General features: G+C 40.3%; 1 long non-coding RNA gene across 1 annotated transcript in view; it reads left to right on the forward strand.

Annotated features, from left to right (window-relative positions):
• LOC138820283 (uncharacterized) overlaps nucleotides 1-7609 on the forward strand; it is a 66198-nt gene extending 58589 nt beyond the window's left edge. Inside the window, exon 4 of the long non-coding RNA XR_011369812.1 lies at nucleotides 7041-7609. This is a non-coding gene — a long non-coding RNA (uncharacterized lncRNA). The remainder of the gene's footprint in view (nucleotides 1-7040) is intronic.
• The last annotated feature ends 456 nt before the right edge of the window (nucleotides 7610-8065 follow it).

Raw genomic sequence — 8065 nt, forward strand, 5'->3', positions numbered from 1 at the left:
GCCACAGCGCCACTTCCGGCTTTTTCTGTTTATGTGGTGCTGAGGAATCGAACCCAAGTCCTCATGCTTGCAAGGCATGCACTCTACCGCTGAACCACTTTCCCAGCCCTCTAGTAGTAATTCTTTCTGTAATTACTTATTTTACTTTTGAATGTAACTAATAAATATTTTGTGTGTGTTTTACTATTCTAGTATAACTTCGTTTGCACTACTTACATACAATTTTTTTTCAAATACTGATATTTAATCATGTGTTTTGGATAAGAGTTTTGTTGTACTTTTATTTCAGTTTGCCATTATGGCCTTATAAATACAAACAATAAAATCCATTTTTGTTAGTATCAAGTTCAATGATTTTGGACTATAGACTCAAGGATATAGCATTATATATCATACAGTAATATGTATCACTTTGTTTAAAACTGCTCCATAAAATAAGTAGTAATTCAGGTGGCAGCCACTTCATCTGGCATGCTGATCCCTCTGGTGAAGTAGGATCCTAGTGGCAGTCTGTCCAAATCGGGCCCTTGTGGGCACCTCGCCTGGGACTGTGGGAGAAGATCAGGGTACACCTCCTGTTGGGCTAGGGCAGCAACCCAGTAGCTTCTGTGTGAATGACACAGTGCCACTGACTCACATCTAGCACCTGCCTGCCCCGTGGGCCTGGGCTCTGAGGATCAGCCCCTGGGAGCACACACACACCGTGGGGCAGAGACCGCCCACCTAGGAAGGAGTGCAGACTGAATAGAAGCCACTCTGTGGGCCAGCTTGTACAGTATTTATCCTTCATGAAGCAGGGGACAATTCTGCTCCACTGTGGGGAGAAGAAAAGAAAGACAGGCCCAGGAGGGGTGATGCCAACTTTTGTATTCAGGCTGGCAAGGAAACTTTCCTCCACGCACTCTCCAGCAGGCTCAGGAAGCCCTTCCGTGCTCCTGGTCGATGGAGTAGTAGCCAGGAAACTCACGTCTGATACTCCTGGCTGCTCTTTTGGGTTTGTTTGTTAATTTATTCAGAGAGCCTCTCCCTCAGACAGCAAAGTTATATTCTGGGTTTTGTAAAACGTTCTGCATCTGAGCATTCTCAGTGTTTGGTTTTTGTGTTGTTTCTTGTAAATGGGTTGTAAAATTTGTGTTTTAGGTTTTGAGGTGCAGGAAGAGGAGCCAGAATATGAACACAGTTTCCTATAAGCCTTTCATCTAAAACTGAAAACAGATTCTCTCTAAAACTGCATTTCAGGAAATAAATTTGAGAGGGGAAAAGGCTCTTTTATCATGAGATCAAAATGTGCTATTTTTTTTAATATTATTTTATTTTATTTGAGAACATACTGTACAGAGGGGCTACAATTACATGGGCAGGATAATGCATACATTTCTTACCAAGCATTGCAGCCTCCTCCTTTGTTTACCCTTCACCTCCCTTCCCAGCCTCCCCCCTCCCCCCACCCAATTATACCCCCCTCCCCCCTCCCCACCGACTTTGTAAAGCTGAAAATGTGCTATTTTTATATGCATGTTTTATACGTTCAAAATACAATTAAGTAATTCACTATCTAGGAACAATTTTTCAGATCTAAGATATAAGTGTTGTGGGAGCTAGAGGCAGGGTTATTGTGAGCTTTATCCAAAGGGAGGGAAGGAAGTTAAAATCCATAGATGACTTTGTAGAATCAAAATGGTAACACAAAATAAGAATCACAAAAAACCCTCTGTGCTATTCGGGGTCTTTTATTCTTCCATAATAATTTTTGGATTGCTTCTTCTATTTCATTTAAGAGTGAGATTGGGATATTGATAGGTATCACATTGAATTTGGATATAGCTTTTGGCAGTATTGCCATTTTCATGATGTTAATCCTCCCAATTCATGAGCATGGGAGGTTTCCCACTTCCTTAGTTCTGCTTTCTTTTTCTTTTAAAGGTTTTTAAAGTTTCCATCACAGAGGTCCTTCACCTCTTAAGTTAACTCCTAGGTATTTTATTTTTTTGTGCGGCTATTAAAAAGGGGTTGCTTTCCTAATTTCAGCCACACTCTTATTGTTATTGGAATACAGGAAAGTCATTGGTTTCCGAGGGTTAATTTTATACTCTGCTAGTTTGCCAAAATTTCTGATCAGCTCAAGTAACTTGGGAGTGGAGTCATGGAGTTCTTTAAATACAAGATCATGTCATCTGCAAAGAGGGAGAGTTTTACTTCATCTTTCTCTATTTGGATCCCCTTTCAGTTTGCATCTTGTCTTACTGCCCCAGCTAGCATTCTAATACTAAGTTGAAGAGGAGTGGAGAGAGTAGACATTTTTAATCTCACTCCTGTATTTATAAGAAATGGCTGTAACTTTTCACCATTAAGTATAATGCTGGTTGTAGGTTTGTCAATCCTTAACAGAAAGAACAGTACTGGAACAATATCAATTCCAAATTTCAAACTCTACTAAAAAGCCATAGTAAAAGAACAGCTTGGTACTGACACAAGAATGGACCTGAGGACCAGTGGAATAAGACTGAAGACTCAGAAATGAATCCACTGACATATAGCCACTTACTCTTTCACAAGGGAGCTAAAAAAACAGAATGGAAGACAGACAGCCTTTTGAGTAAATGGTGTGGGAAAAATTGGTTAAACACCTGTAGAAAACTAAAGCTAGATTCTGTATATGTCACCCTGCATGAGAATCAACTCTGAATGGATCAAAGACCTCAAAATAAAAGAAGACACCAAGAAAACATTACATGAAGGAATAGGAATAAATCTAGGGTTTTTTTTTTTTTTTTAGCACAGACAGAAATTTTCTTAATAGAGAGCCAGAAACAAAAGAAATCAAAGGAAGTTTGGACAAATGGGATTGCATGAAACATCAGATCTTCTGCAAGGCAAAGGTCATAGCTAGCAAGATCAATAGAAAGCTCACATACTGGGAGAAGATCTTCTCGACACAAGGTCTTATATCTAAAATATACTTAGGACTCAAAAAAAAATCCCCCAACAATAAATCTTAAAACAAACAGCTGCTCAATAACTAAGTGGGCTAAAGACTTAAAGAGAGACTTCTCTGAAGAGGAAATAAAAATGGCCATTAGACACATAAAGAAATGCTCAACTTTTCTGGCCATAAAAGAAATGCAAATCAAGACAACATTGAGATTGCACCTCACTCTAGTTAGAATGGCAATAATCAAGAAATGTAATAACAACAGATGTTGGAGGGGATGTGGTTAAAAGGGAACCCTACTGCATTGTTGGTGGGATTGTAAACTTGTTTAACCACTTTGGAAAGCAGTATGGAAGTTGTTCAAAAGAATCCGTGTAGAGCTCCCCTATGATCCAGCAATCTCACTTTAGGGCATTTACCCAAATGATCACAAACAAGGTCATACCAAAGCTGCCAGCGCAACCATGTTTATTGCAGAATTAGTCACCATAGCTATGATATGGAATCAACTCTGATGCTCCTCAGTAGATGAATGGATCAAGAAAATGTGATATATGTCTATATATATGTATATAGATATAGACATACACACACAATGGAATTCTATGCCTCCATTAGAAAGAATGCCATTACCCCATTTGTTAGGAAATGGAAAGACTTGGTAAAAATTAAATTAAGTGAAGTAAGCCAGGCCCAAAGAAACATAGGTCCATGGTTTCCCTTGTTTGCAAGGACTAGTACATGTCTAGGACAAGCAGAGAAGATCAAAGGCTATGTACATATGACCATATAAAATGATGTTAAGCGAAATGTACCCCAAGTCAGAGACATAGTGGTTTTTTCTTTCTTGCTTTTGTTTTTAATATAATGTACTATGTGATTCTTTTGTAGGTACATCCCCCCCATGGTATAATCCCTGTTTTCACTGTATTTGATCAAGTGTTCTGCATTTTGTATATACATTTTTGTAATTTGGGGAGTGGAAGGGATATAGCAGAATGCTTAAATGGGGATGCAGGTTGACCTATTGTGATGATGAGATGTAGAGGACACTGTGTCAAAAATGAATTTACAGTGTCGGGCAGGGGTCAAGGAGGGGAGGTGGGGAGGGAAGGGCTAGGGGAAAAACAAAGGAGGAGGTAACAATGCTTGATAGGAAATGAACTCATTACCCTACTCATGTAACTGTAAACCCTCTGTGCAGTAATTTTACAATAAAAAATATATAAAAATCTCTGCCTGGTGTAGATTTCCAATGCTGCCCTCGGCATTGCATTTTTGCCTTTTTTGGCTGTGGTTAGGTCTGCCTGTCCAGTGGATCAGTAGTCTTCAAGGCATCTTGGTCCTGAAGTGGACTTGGATTATCCATTGGTTGTTGGAACCAGGCCAAGGACAGGACAAAACCACTTCCAGGGCCTGGCTTCTTCATTCCCCATGCAACTAGGATTGCAAGCAGTATTTCTCTGAATTTGTCCCCAGAAAAATCACTGAACCAAAAGGCAAAGTCACCAAACACCTCCCCTCCTCCCCCCATCCCTCCTTTCTCCCTCCTTGGGAAAATACAAAATAATTTTGCAGGTTTTAGAAAACACACAAATTGCCCACCACCTCCCCTGGTAAACTAGGTTTTAAGTCACTAAGTCATGTAAACAGATAATGCCCCATTCATTATTCTGGACAACATCTTCAGGTTGTTGGATGCTTTAATTTGTTGTTGTTGTTGGTGGTGGTAGGGGGGCCTGAACTCTGGGTCTGGGTGCTGATCCTGATATGTTCAGCTCAAGGCTAGTGCTCTATCACTTGAGCCATAGTGCCATTTCCACTTTTTTCTGCTTGTGTGGTGCTGAGGAATTGAACCCAGGACCTCATGCATGCAAGACAAACACTCTACCACTGAGTCTCCTTCCCAGGCCTAATGCTTTAATTCTTTAAAATTTCTTCTTGTCAGTTATGAGGTTTGAACTCAGGACCTGGGTGTCAACATATCCCTACTTTCTTCAGATCAAGGAGAGCCCTGACCGCTTGAGCCACAGTGCCACTTCCTGTTTCTAGACAAGCATCTCTCAGACTTTCCTGCCAGGGTTTGCTTTAAGCAGCGAATTTTTAAATTATATTTCTTCTACGTGTTTATTGGAACATTACAGTTTTTCTGAAATTTAAAGTTTTCTATAAACCTTTGTATTCAAGTAATCCAACAGCATTAAATATTACATTTAGAAGCTATCCTATAGCACATCAATTTTGACATTATTATGGTAAGATGAAAATCTTATTCTTTGTAGAAAAATCCCATTAAAGTCTAAATGGGAAATATGCTAATTTCAGCAATCTTGAATCTCCTTCCTCTTTTTTTTTTCTCTCCAGTATCTTTTCTTGTTTTGGAACAAGTGTCATGGACTGTCCAACAATTTAAAAGGAAGCTTAGTCCATTAATTTTATAGAAAAGGAATGCAGCCTGCCTGCATGTGAAGGCAACTTTGAGTGTAATGTTAATCTGATAATTCACATCATTGAATTTTCAAAGTTGTTTTGATAAATTTTTGTTAAACCATTCGTTAAAGAGGTTCCAAATAGCAATAATAAAAACCAATGTTTTGCTTTCTAAGATGGTTTTAAAAGCTAGTAATTCAACAAACACATTCTATCCTTCCACGATTCCATGGTGAAGAATTTCTCTTTTATAATTGCCCTTACCACTGACTCCCTCCCTTCAATCTTGCAGCTTTATTCAGTTTTATTGTTACAGCTTTCATTTTGGTACTAGCATCCGTAATCTCCTTGTAGTATTTGACAATGAGATTTCATTTGTTGTTAGAGAGCTCAATTTATATTTATTTATATTTCCAAAGGCAGCCTCTTGAGCATATCATAGAGCATAAAGTCTTGAATATCATTAACGTGATCTTATACAACTATTCCATAAATTAATATAAGTACCACATAAATGTGCATTTTCATGTAATTTTTAAAATGCAAAGTAGTTACATATATATGTCAAAAATAATTCAGACCACTAGTAGAAGAGACTAAGCTAAACCTTTTGCATCTTCATCAATATTCTTTGTAAAATTTTCTTTCACCTTAGAGCCTTCTTTTCCTAGCAAGAAGTTATAAGTGATGTCCTTGGATTTTAGTGACCTCTGAGTAACCTCTTTTCTTTCCACCACCAGTTAGTCCCTCATGTTAAATACCTGAGGAATAACTTGGCCCAATGTGCTTGCAAGAGGAGTACCCAAGTCGACTGTCTGTGCCCAATCTACCCTTTGTTTGGGAATGGGGTATCAGAGAGAGGGGTGTCAGGGATCAGGTAGCTGGAACCATGGTGTTATGAATTATGGGTAGCAGAAAAGAGTAGTAGAGACTAGGATACCAGGGAAAGGGTAACTGTGACTGTAATTGCTGAGTTGCAGTGTCAGGAAATTGGGTAGCAGCAACAGCTTTGCAGGGGTTGGGGTAGCTAATACAGGCATCCAGAACTGTTTAGCAGGGACAAGGAAGCATAGACAAAGTGAAAGAGCAAAAGTTGTGAGGGATTGTGGGGCACAATCAGGGTAAAAAGGTCATGAGTGTGCAAACTGGGTAGCCAGTACTATGGTAGAAGCAATTTTCATGGTGGACTGATGTGGTGCAGAGCTCTGGGTTTGCCTCTCCAGTTTTGGCTGTTAGATCTTTAGGGAAACTACCTCTAGCAGCTATTATCAGCTTGTTGTGTTCAGGCACGTGCCATCTATAAATGTCTACTCCAAGTAGATTGCATTCTTTGACACCAGTTATAGGATTTTTGCTCTAAGCATCCTGAGAGACCACACTCCACAATGCTGCAGAACAGGCTCCACATAGTGAGCTGCAATCACCTCATACAACTCTTACTGCTCCTCTCCAATGTCAATTATGATAGCAAGGGATCTGAGATGTGCTCAGCAGCAGTGCTCTGGGAAGCTACCAATTCTTACTCTGGCATTCTGGGAGCTCCCTAGCAATGGGAAAGAGCACTTGCTGTGGCTCTTCCAACTTCTCTCTGTGGCTCTGGACAGCCAGACTCTTGTACCTCAGGTGGGTTACTTTGATGTCCAGGTGGCCTCAAACTTGCTCTATCTTCTCTCTCTAGGTGCTCTTCAGCTTCAGCTTCAGCTGCCTCTCCTTTTCCCTCCAGGTAGCTCACTTCATCCCCACATCCTTTGAATTCTGCTTCATATCACACCAAGGCCTTCCACTTTCTCATTTACCTCTGTAGCTGTGAATCTGGCACAACAAGCTATATGTAACTTCTGTATCTGTTTATCAAGATTTGAGCTGGAATCCAAGGTGGTACTAGCTCACTGAGAACATGGGAAGCATCTTAAATACTCCCATGCCATTCACTGCTCATTGAGAAAGATGCAATTGTGTTGTGGTCAGTCTCTCCTTCTCCATTTCTGGCTCAGCAGAATAAAGTGAAGTCACAATGGAGCTACCAGACAGCTGCTATGTCAGAAAGTGACCCAACGAAAGATAATTTTGCGAGGGGATACTTATCAAATGTTGTAGGATGAATGCACATATTTATAGGACACTACTAAGGGCTTTCATCTGACTAGTTATGTTATGTCCAAAATGGCAGACCAATCTTAGGCTCTCGCCTAGATCTTCCTGTTTTGAAGGCCCTGAAGACTCCTACATACAACTCAGACTTAATGACATGGGTAAATAAAACAATAGGTGAGAGCCGGGCGCTGGAGGCTCACGCCTATAATCCTAGCTACTCAGGAGGCTGAGATCTGAGGATCGCGGTTCAAAGCCAGCCTGGGCAGGAGAGACCATGAGACTCCTATCTCCAATAAATCACCGGAAAACTGGAAGTGGCGCTGTAGCTCAAGTGGTAGAGCGCTCTCCTTGAGCTGAAGAGCTGAGGAAGAGAACCCAGGCCCAGAGTTCAAGCCCCACTACCGACAAAAAAACAAAAACAAAAACAAAAACAGTAGGTGAGTATGGATTAGTATTCTGAAGGTATGCTAAGGTGTTGTCTTGTCATGACTACCATGAAATCAATGTCCTTTCTCTGACCTTCACCATAGTTCTTTATTTGGCAAAATTGGCAAGTTTCTTAGTGTGCCACTTTCTCCTGTTAGTTCAGTGCACAGGTTAAAACTGAAG

Source organism: Dipodomys merriami, unplaced genomic scaffold (assembly GCF_024711535.1).
Source record: "Dipodomys merriami isolate MVZ:Mamm:240054 unplaced genomic scaffold, mDipMer1.0.p SCAF_854, whole genome shotgun sequence".
Lineage (NCBI taxonomy): Eukaryota > Metazoa > Chordata > Mammalia > Rodentia > Heteromyidae > Dipodomys > Dipodomys merriami.